Raw genomic sequence first — 11,574 nt, forward strand, 5'->3', positions numbered from 1 at the left:
TTTCTTTAAATGTTTTGTATTGTAACATCCATGTCTGTGCATGGATGTAGAAATAGATTAGTTTACGTAACGTCCTTTCCTACCAGAGAAAGTTTAAAAGGGCTTATGTTATTCCAGAGATTTTTTTTCTTCAAAGTATTTAAATCAGAATAACTTGGATAGTTGTTTTAACAAATAATCAAAACAATTGATGATTATGCTTAGTTCAAGAAGTAATAGATATTGTAATACTGACGTGAATTCCGTGGGCCCAAAACGCCCTTCACCCGGGGGGAGTGGTCGATCGATGCAACGTCTCTATTCTTCTCGGTGTTTAACCAAAACATGACCAATGTTCGTCATTTTGTACTGTTGTTTTCTCACATAATTAAAAGTCCCATGAATCACTGAAGTAGGTGGCCATCTCAGCGAAACTTCGTCTTCAATTCCACATTGACCACTAAGCCATCAGAAGGGTAACATTTGAACAATTTGACGCCGAAGATTGAGAGGAAATCATTTTCGCAGCGTTCTGCATAAATAGAGCTATACAGCTCTAAATAATAGAGCTATATAGCTCTATGCATATCACGCTATGGCACAGAGTACAATAAACTTGGCAGCATGCCACCAAATAAATGATGCCTAATACACTACACGTGTACGACACACGTGTTACGCACAACCAATGGGGAAACTTTGTAGTTCTTTATACATGAAATTATGTATTTTCAAACTCGATTTTGAACCAGAAGACGAGATCAAAATGGGATCATGTCTGCGAGGCATTTACGGAGTTTTTAACGAACTTTCCGATGATGTGTCGATTGTAACAACCCATCATGTAGATCAAAAGTTATGATTTTTTGAAATAATAAACTTTGAAAATTCATAACTCAAGAATTGATGACGTCATCGTGACGTAACTCAAACGGTTTCTTCTCCTGATAATTAATATCTAACTATGTGTGAAGTTAGAAGTTCATACAGGTTTGGGAAGTGTGCTTTTGTTAGAGGGCAAGGGACGGAGATGTATTTTTGAAGAAAAATATACAATTGCAAACTTTGACCTTCCGGTTCGAACGGAAGGAGGGGTCATACGATTTTGACGTTAACTTTTCAAATGTTGTCCCAGTCTTGATCTATCAGATGCGTAATTATGAATATCATAACTATAAAATTCGAAGACATATAGCGAAAAGCAAATGGTCACTTTTTGAACCTAAAAACCTTGTAATTCGACACCTGATGACGTCATCATGACGAAACTAAAACGGTTTCATCTACTAATGAATATCTAACTATGTGTGAAGTTTGAAGTTTATGTGAGCTTAGCAAGTATGTCTTTGTTAGCGGACAAAAACCACGGAGAAGAAGACGAAGTAAAAAAAAAAATAAAAAAAAAATAAAAAAAAAAAATAAAAAAAAAAAACGAACAAAAACAAGAGGTCTTCGGACTCGAGTCCGAACACCTAATTAAGTGTCTTGCTCATGGACAGTGTCACAACTGGGATTCAAACTCACACTCTCCTGAACAGAAGCACCAGAGTTTGAGTTGGTGCTCTTATCCGCTCGGTCATGACACTCCTATAAATTTACAGAAATTCATGTGCCAAGCTGATTATCAATAACTTTTGAATTATTAGGTTCTGGAGTCATGCAGTGAATAGATTCTATAACTAGAAGAAACTGTCACAATCTCAGGGTTTCTGTGTTTAAATTTTTAGGAGATTTGATTACTATAAACCACAAGGGAAACTGAGATTTGATTAATTTAGACTTTTAAGTTGGTTATTAAATTATTTAGAATAAGAGGAGTACCTCATGAAATCTGCCAGGCAAGTCCCGTTTTGAAAAAAGTTACTCAAAGTTGAAGGCTTCTTGAAGACAACAATTTGAAAATAACTTTATCAATTATAAATCACTGATCAAAGGCAGACCCAGAGATTGAAATACAGTTATAAACATTAGTAATAAAAAGACAATGAAAACACCTTAGGGATGAACTGATGCATTGGATGAACCAAAAATGATTTTGTTTGAAACCTCAACTCAACAAAGAAAAGTGGAAAGTACCTGAAAAGCAAGTACCTGTCTTTATCCTTGCAGATGAAGACAGGGGACAAGTCTAGTCATTGCAAGTCTTGATTGGCGACCCCAATTTGTATTGGTAACCGGTAGAGGGCGCTACGTCGACTGTTTAGAAGCTGACTAGGACTGGGGCAGGCTCTCTTTCCCAGTAATTCGTGTGCGTTGCGATATCGGTAATTACGTTAACAGAATGAACGTCTTCAATCAAGACTAGTATTAGTTGTGCTCCATAGATTCATAGGATAATGGTGTACGGTACATCAAACACCTTGTAGAACCTGGCTCATGACGTCAACGGGTGAATATCCAAATAATCTATAGTCCACATGGTAATAATCTATCAGTTTCCTCATCAAATCGGTTTGTAATATTTCAAAAACTGTTGTTTTGCGTTTGAACTATGGTATTCTGGAAAGTGGACGATGTTATCGACACCTAGCCATCGCAGTACGAACGGACCTTCAACTGCAAGATTCTCATGACAAGGCCGTGATAGTTTATACTGTGGCAGCCAGTGATCAGTCATAGGATTTATTATAAACCCACTACCCAGATCAGTGATGTATTTGATAAATTCAACGAATGTTATATCCAACCATTGTCCTTCTTTGAGCTTCTGGTTTTTAACGCCTCTGTAACGCCTGGAAATTTCGCTGCCATAACTCCGCTCCCAGATCCGTTGCGTACGAGACCTAGGGCGAAGTTTACTCAAGTACGCAGAAAGTAACCTGCTTATGGGTTCTCGTATAAACAGCACCTTACGGTAGCTCTTCAACCGGGCGTCATCTTGTTTGTAATTAAACAGTACCGGCTTTACATTTCCAGTCACATTGTTGTATAACTGTTTTAAGTCTCCAGTCTTATTGTTAAGTCTTCTCAAGATTGTCTTCCAAGTCGTGCAAGACACCTTGGGGATGAAATTAAAGAGGAGTTTATGTTTGTCGTTGACGAGTAATGGTATGTAATCGCCAGTTGGTTCTGATGGGTTAATGCGGCGACATTCTTCAGCCAGCGTCCGCTTTCAACGATCCTGTTCCTGTCCCATGATATGTTCAAGTTCCAAAGCAGTTGAAGGAGTTAGTAAAGAAGTTGCTTCAGCTAACTCAGTGGTAATGGAAGTGTCTGACTTTGATTCCTGTGTTTAGGGGAAAATGGTCTTAATTACTTAAGTTGTGTCAATATGCTATTCACGGAACTTCTTAAAAGGAAGTGGACACTATTGGTAATTATTCAAAATAATTATTAGCAGAAAACCTTACTTGGTGACGAGTAATGGGGAGCTGTTGATAGACTAGTATAAAACATTGTGAGAAACGGCTCCCTCTGAAGTGACGTAGTTTTCGAGAAAGAAGTAATTTTCCAAGAATTTGATTTCGAGACCTCAGGTTTAGAACTTGAGGTCGCGAAATCAACCATCTAAACAACTTCGTGTGACAAGGCTGTTTTTTTTCTTCTTTCATTATAATCTTGCAACTTGGTCGACCAATTGAGCTAAGATTTTCACAGGTTTGTTATTTTATGCATTTATGTTCAGATACACCAAGTGAGGAGAAGACTAGTCTTTGACAATTACGTTCAAAGTTTCGTTCAAAGTTTGTTTTGTCTTAAAGGCAGTGGACACTATTGGTAATTACTCAAAATAATTAGCATAAAACCTTACTTGGTTACGAGTAATAGGGAGAGGTTGGTAGTATAAAACATTGTGAAAAAAGGTTCCCTCTGAAGTGGAGTGTTTTTCAAAAAAAGAAGTAATTTTCCACGAGTTTGATTTCGAGACCTCAGGTTTAGAACTTGAGGTCTCGAAATCAACCATCTAAACGCACACAACTTCGTGTGACAAGGGTGTTTGTTCTTCTTTCATTATTATCTTGCAACTTGGTCGACCAATTGAGCTAAAATGTTCACAGGTTTGTTATTTTATGCATAAGTTGAGATACACCAATAGTGAGGAGACTGGTCTTTGACAAGTACCAGTAGTGTCCACTGTCTTTAAGGACAGGTGAAACGATTCAAAGGGCACAAACAAAGACTATTTTGTTCCCGCGAAATGGTATCCCAAGAGGGATCAAAATAGAATTTCGGGGAAACGAAGTAATGTATAAGGGAAATTAAATTGATTTTGAGGGATTGAAATACAGCTAGTTTTCACACAGTGTCTTTTTTTTTTTTTACTTATTTATTTATTTGGTTATTTATTTAGTTATTTATTTAGTTATTTATTAAGTTATTTATTTAGTTATTTATTTAGTTATTTATTTATTTATTTAGTTATTTAGTTATTTATTTATTTATTTATTTATTTTTTATTTTATTTTTTTTTATTTATGTATTATTTTGTTTTTTTTTTGGGGGGGTTACTGCATGGGGGATACGTGCACATTACAAGTCTTATTATTACTTATTATTATTTGATGTGAGGACTAATAACGGGCGTGGATCCAGGGGCGTAGGGGGCGCCCGGCCCCCTCCCCATGTCAGGAAAAAAAGGGGTGAGCAAAAAAGGAGAGAGACAAAAAGGGAAGGGAGGGGGGGACGACACACAAAATGAATTAAGCCGGGAAAAAAATCAAAAAAACCCTTGTGTTTGTGGACAGCATGTTTCCCACACCGAACATTAGCGCAAAGCATCTTGGCCCAATGTCATGGCTCTGTTTACCGCCGTGAATTCGTTACTCGCGATCACCATTCCTCTTCCAGTCACGCAGGGCCCTATTTCATAAAGCATGTATGTAAGCAGCCGTTTTCTAATTATTATTATTATTATGTATTTAGTATTAATGTTATCCCGCACCCTTACATTACGGAGAATTTATTTTTGAAATTGTACGTACCTCATGTTGTCCAGCAATTGCAGGGTAACGAAATGAGCGGCTGGAAGGCGACATGCCTGTTTCGGTGAAAAAAATAACATCAACAACATCATCATTATCATCAGAACTTGAATTCGATGCTCTCGATGTTATCCCGCACCCTTACATTATGGAGAATTTAATATTTTGTAGGCCCTGAAAATATTCTATATTAGACAGATTTGAGAGCCCCCAGAAAGTGTTTCAGTGTACAAATTTTGCCCAATTGTGATGGGGGTTGTTGACTTCCAGCTTTAGGCATTTTGGATGACATAGGCCCTGAAATAAATGGTCCTATTTGCTGAGAGGTGTAGGGACATTTTTCAAGATTGATGCTCGGACGTTTTGAAAATTAGACCTGTGAAGGGGTGTTTTTACTTGGAGGGAGAATTACTCGACGGGCCCAGGGACTCCCCGTATAAAATTGAGCAGAGAATAAAAGTTCAAGAGTCAATCAATAATTTTTCCTTTCAAGTTAAAAGCACCACAGAAAACCACTACAGAAAACCATTTCAGGGCCGGTTACTTATCGCGGCAACCCATCGCTTTTATGCTATACCTTTCTGTACAAGCCCAATATTGTCAGCACAAAATGGATTTTACAACCCACCGTCTCCACGAGGACATAAGCAATTCCTTTTAGGAGAGTACAACAATTCAAGATTCTAACTACCATTGTTTGAAGAAAACACTCACTTTGATTTCGATCAAGCAGAAACGACGCCATCAAGAGTAAACTGACGGTGCAGATTGCAATGAACAAACAGTGCCTGGCGGTGGTGGCGGTTGCCATCTTGACGATCTAAAAAAAAAATCAGCAAAACATGACATTGATTAAAAAAAATGAATAAAACGCTCCAAACGGGAAATTAGTTTTATTTATTTTCTCATCAAATATTACATTTCAGAGAGAAATATTTCATGGGATGTTTTCTAAATACTGTCATCATGGTTAGACCGTGTTATAAGTTTGATCTTAATCTGTGATCTTGGACGAGTTTATTTCTTACCAATTGTGTAATGTTGCTGTACAACAATAGTCTAACTAACGCAATTTTAGTCAAAACTGTTACTGATCTACCCTTTGAAGGGAGTTTATAAGTTGCTAATTTACTTACTTAAAACAGTGACAAAGATGTACATCAAAACTCGGAGAAGTTGACTTGTCCCCTTCTTTCGCCGGGCACTTGTGCCTTGATGACTAATGGCGTTAGACCATGAACGTCTTTTCAGGTTCTCAAGAAGGCAAGGGGGATCATTTTGATTTCCTCATCGTACGTTAAAGGGACACACCGGCTGAATTGGGCTAATTGGGCTACAAAATAGACTAAGAATTGAATTCAGCAGTCTTCCAGTAATGAAGAAGAACAGTCCATAAAAAAAATTATCAAATTTGGCCGTTTTTGAGCATTTTAAAACAAAAACTTAGGTCGCTTGATTGTTCTAACCAAAAAGTGGTACAAACAATCACGTGACCTTCCGGGCTAGTTTTACTTCCAGCCGTCAAAAAGTAACTTACCAAACCAAATTTAAATCTTTTTTTTTTTACAAAATTATTAACGAGTAATTGACGAAAAAGATCATGTATTTAAGTTATCGCTACAAAATGTAAATAATGGTGAAAAATCTAACGTAAAATTCGCATTCAAAGAGTCCGTGTAACGGAAGCTTGTTTTATAGCCCACGGCGTGGAGCAATCAGAACGTAAGCCTCGGGGCATTATACCATACCGCGCATGCCGTGTCTCGTGGGGGGCTGGAGGTGTAATCCCAGGCGCTATGAACTCCAAGCTTGCGGGTCTCGCCGTGAGCTTGGGAGGGATTGGGAGTACATGTTTGTCATCGTGGGTTTGTCAGTCGGTACACCTCGTGTCGAATCCGTTATTTCTTATGATCGCAACGTTCCAATATTATGCTCTGTTTTGTTTCATGGCTCCTAGTTTTATTTTGGTAGGAGTTTTCAGGTAACAATAAAAAAAGATTGATGATGTCCAAACGTAGAAATACCGCATTTTGTTATATTGACAGTGTTGTTGTGGGAGTAGATTTTAAAATGTTTTATGAAGAAGAAAAAAGGGATTAAAAAAACCGGAGCCCCCGATCGAAAAAAGAACAGTTGAATAATAATTTTGTATAAAAGGTTGAAAAAAAAGGTTCAACAAAATTCTCTCAAAGCATAATTTTGTCAACAAATATTTTTTAATTCTGTGAATGAAGTGTTATTTTGGAGATTGTTGAGGTATTATTTGGTTACGTTCCAAGCTACGCAGCTACTCAGCTACGCTTGCGTTCCTTCAAGTTACGCTATAATATCAAAAGGTACGTTTATCAAGCCGAGTCAAGCTACGCTTAAACGTTTCATATGCAGCTATGTTTACGTTGCAAGATATCAAGCTACGCTTACATTCCAAGTTTTTGCTTACGTTCCTTCTCAAGTTATGCTGTAATTAAAAAAGGTATGCTTTCAATCCTGAGTAAGGTTACCCATACCTTCCATACGCAGCTACGTTTACGTTCCAAGATACCTAGCTACGCTTACGTTTCAAGATATGCTTACGTTCCAAAAGATATGGTTACGTTCCAAGCTACGCAGGTACTATACTATCCATATACATTTTTTAGATTTGTTATAATCAAAAATTACGCTTTCAATCCCGAGTCAAGCTAGGCTTACGTTTCAAGATTTGCAGCTACGCTTACGTTTCAAAATACATTCTCACAAGGACGTTTTTGAATCCCTCACGATTCCCGCCCCCCTCCCCTCCCGACCCCCAGCCCCCGATACCAAAAATGTTTCACTGTGAATAACAGGGCCCATTTATCCGTCGGTTTCATCTGTTTAGCAAAAAATACTGCTTACAAAATTTCTTTCTATTCAAAAATTTAGTTGGGCACTAGGCACAAGTTCACATCATTTCAAATTTTAAAATTTTGCTGGTTTCTGCTATGCAATACTATTTTGTGCTAAGCAAATTTCTGTGCCTCTGTAGGCGCCTACAGGCATTGAATGGGTCCTGGCACGTCGGTACTCCTAGAACTATTTCGGTTTCAGCCGGACGAAACTGAAATAGTTCTAGGAGTAGCATGTCAGGAGCATGATTGTACGCCACGATCGCATTCCAAACTGCATCATGCCTATGCACTGCAGTAGTATGCCTAGTTTGTGCCAGGAATGCTTTATTTACTTGTCACTGTCCCATCATTTTCTGGGTTAGTTTTTTGTGTTCTTCGTGACGATGTTTGGATGTACGTCGAAGCACGACTACCTCCACCGTCGAAGGATTTGCCTGATCCGTATATGCTGGTTGTTTAAAATTTATGGATAGACTGGATCCTTATGCTGCGTCGTAGTAAAACGTTGCTATAAACAAAGCACCAGTATACTTACAATATTGTGCGACAATGTCACAGCAACGGCTGGAAACACGTACACGCTGGCCTTTTGCCGCTTTTGTTTTTTTTAATCATTTTTCGCTAATTACGTGACATTTTGATGATTTTTTTTTTACAGCAACCATCTATAAAAACATTATTGATGATTCTACAGCCCTAAATTGCGTAAACGGTGAGCCGGTGTGTCCCTTAAACGTATACTGACTACATACAATGGACGAGCAGTAGCTTTTCTGACTGGCCTTCGTTTTTTAACAAAAGCTTCAGTGACTTCAGACAATAGAAATTTGTGTTCGTGAAGAAGGTCAGTGGCTGGAGTGTAGAAATCGCCCCAATCAGACGTGGCACTATTCTTGGAAGAACTACTGCTACTACTAGCCATAACGCTCTGCAATGGTTGAGAAGTGTTCATTGAATGCGTTAGCAATGTCAATGCGGGACATTCCAAAATGCTCACCGTCTATTACTGGGTTTTTTTTTTTTTTTTTTTTTGGGGGGGGGGGGGGGAAGGATTCCTTTAATTGTTCTCCAAAAAGCATAGGAATTGCCTCTGTTCACCAGATGAACAATTTCAGTGCTCAACCTAGGCAGTGACTAAAGCATCACAAACCCGCTAGGTCGTTTCAGGAGCATGTAAATTGACTATTTTCATGAATGTTGAATGCAATAATGCTACTCTCACACTTGGGCGAATATCTTGCGAATATGAATGTTGGAAATTCGCGACGAATTCGCCCAAAAGTTGCGATTTGATAGTGAATATGTTCTCGGTTGCCCTTAAACCTCTCCTAACCAATATCTTACGCATAATACGTACTCTTTGCCAACAGTACCAATGGCTTACCAATGCTTACGAAAATCAATGGCGAACTACCGTCTTCACAACATTCGCTGAATGTACGGAAGCGCTTCATATTGCCGCTTTCACAGAGTGGCGGACGTTCTTGCGAACATAAATATTTGAATTTCGCGTTGAATTCGTCCAAAATGGCGGTTGGATAGTGAGTATTTTCATCTCGGTCTCACCCCTCGATCGTCCTCGGTCGGCCCTCTCCTTACCAATATCTTACGAATATATAACGAATTCTTACCAACGCTTGCCAATGCCTTTACGAACGTTGCAAACGCTTACGCACACTTTACCAACGATACTAATGCTTACGAAAATCACGCCGAATGACCGTCTTCGCAACATTCGCTGAAATTTAGACACCGGTTTGTAAATTGGGCGATCTTCGTATAAGGAGGTGGGGAATAATTTGTGAACGTTCCGAATTTGTTTCCAACGCTTACGAAGGCACGGCGAATGTTGCGAAGTTTGAGTGATTGTCAAATATTATTGAAGCTTGTCACTGTTATGATATGCTTCTCTTCATCCAGGTGTACAAATAGGAAACCGCACTAGGTGATATGACGGTGACGTTTTACTGGTTGAAATCAGTCAGGGGTTGAAAGAATGGCCGAAAATCAGTGAAAGGAATAATTTTATAGATCGATGTTAATAATAATAGCTTTAATAAAAAAGTCACATCTTTTGTACTTTCAGTCCCAAGTCCTACAAGTTTTCAGACAGTTCAATTTATAAAAGAAACCCTTAATTAATTCACCACAATCAATTGAACGAATTCAACACCAAGTATTTTTAGACAGTTAACGAACTGCACACTTGGATGTATGCTGGTAAAGGTTGGTTCATAATGGAATACACACTTCAAGTTAATTAAACCATGCTATCGGCTGTTTATAGATTTATGGTTAAGGAAGAGTAACATATTACTAGATAAAAATTAATTACCGAATATTTTATTTTATTAAGAGGAGGCCCCTAAACCAAACGACAAATAGTTGGGGGTTTTTTTTGTTTAAAAATTTGCGATCTGCCCGAACAGAAACATAAGGCTAAGTTATCTCAAAGACTTGGTAATGATTTTAAAAAAAAATTGATGCATGAACATGAAAGTTAATTTGCATTTATTATGTCAAGACCAATTAAAGTATAATGAATATAATTGACTGGTTACAATATTAACCCTGCAGTATAATCCAGTGATAGATAAACTATGCCAGCCTGCAAAATGACACCATGTATCATGAATGCATACAGTACATACATTGTACACAGTCAGGTCTTTGCAGCTGTTCCACTGTCACAACCTTTGCAATTGAATCATCTTAATGGATAATACTTCCAGTAGTAGGAGGGTTAAATTTATTCCAACATCTATGCCATGATTGTTTGTTAACACTAAAATAAACCACAGACAGGAAGTATTGAAATGTGATCAAGTTTTGTAGATTGGAATCTTTCTTTGTTTGTATTTATTGACTCGGACTAACGACTTCAATGTCATGTCTTAGTTCGCAATGTGGGTCTTAGATTACTACAAAATACTCTTGTCTCATCTCACACTGTGAGTCTAAGCAGACTACCAAAGACTCCTGTCTCATTTCATATCGGCATAAAATGCGAGGGAGCATTGTTTGAACCTCTTTAGTTGGTATGTCCCGTCAGGCATTTGGGCTTTTAATCTATTGTAATGGGTTTCGTATGGTCTACACAAAATTTTAAAAAGGCTATGTAGTTATTAAGGAGGTGAGCAGCATATTGTTGAGTAAAAGTTGTTAAGTGATACACTGTATAATGCGTTAGCCTCGCTAGCTTGTGTTTGTGGGGGGAAAACATCGAAAATTGTTTTCATAGTCATTGGTCAAGTCAACGGCAACAATAATTATTATTCAACCTTAAAGGGAAGGTGCACGTTTGGTAATTACTCAAAACAGATGTTAACTTAAAAGCCGACTTGGTAACGAGCGTTGTACAGCTGTTGATGGTATAAAATATCGTGGGGAACGACTCCCTCTGAAGTAATGTAGTTTTTGAGAACGAGGCAATTTCTCACTTAAATAATAAAGACTTCTTGCTATGTTGATGGTACAAAATATTGTGGGGAACGACTCCCTCTGAAGTAATGTAGTTTTTGAGAACGAGGCAATTTCTCACTTAAATAATAAATACTTCTTGCTAGAAGTATTTTATTCCTAAATCAAAGCACACAAATTCTCGCAACTTCGATGACCGATTTAGCCCAAATTTTCACAGGGTTGTTATTTTATGCGTATGATGGGATACACCAACACTGGTCTTTGATAATTACCAAACGTGTACAGTGCATGTAAGTCGTCTAAGTTTATGATAGGATTCAATTAAAACAGGTTCACAAAGTGACGAGCTCATAAAGTTTAACCACGTTGTTGCAATTAAA

At 37.9% G+C, this 11,574-nt stretch overlaps 1 pseudogene; it reads right to left on the bottom strand.

Annotated features, from left to right (window-relative positions):
- Nucleotides 1–1,459: 1,459 nt before the first annotated feature.
- LOC139945453 (carbohydrate sulfotransferase 14-like) lies at nucleotides 1,460–6,708 on the bottom strand (annotated as a pseudogene).
- Between the last annotated feature and the right edge of the window lie 4,866 nt (nucleotides 6,709–11,574).

The sequence above is a fragment of the Asterias amurensis genome, chromosome 12 (genome assembly GCF_032118995.1).
Source record: "Asterias amurensis chromosome 12, ASM3211899v1".
Taxonomy (NCBI): Eukaryota; Metazoa; Echinodermata; class Asteroidea; order Forcipulatida; family Asteriidae; genus Asterias; species Asterias amurensis.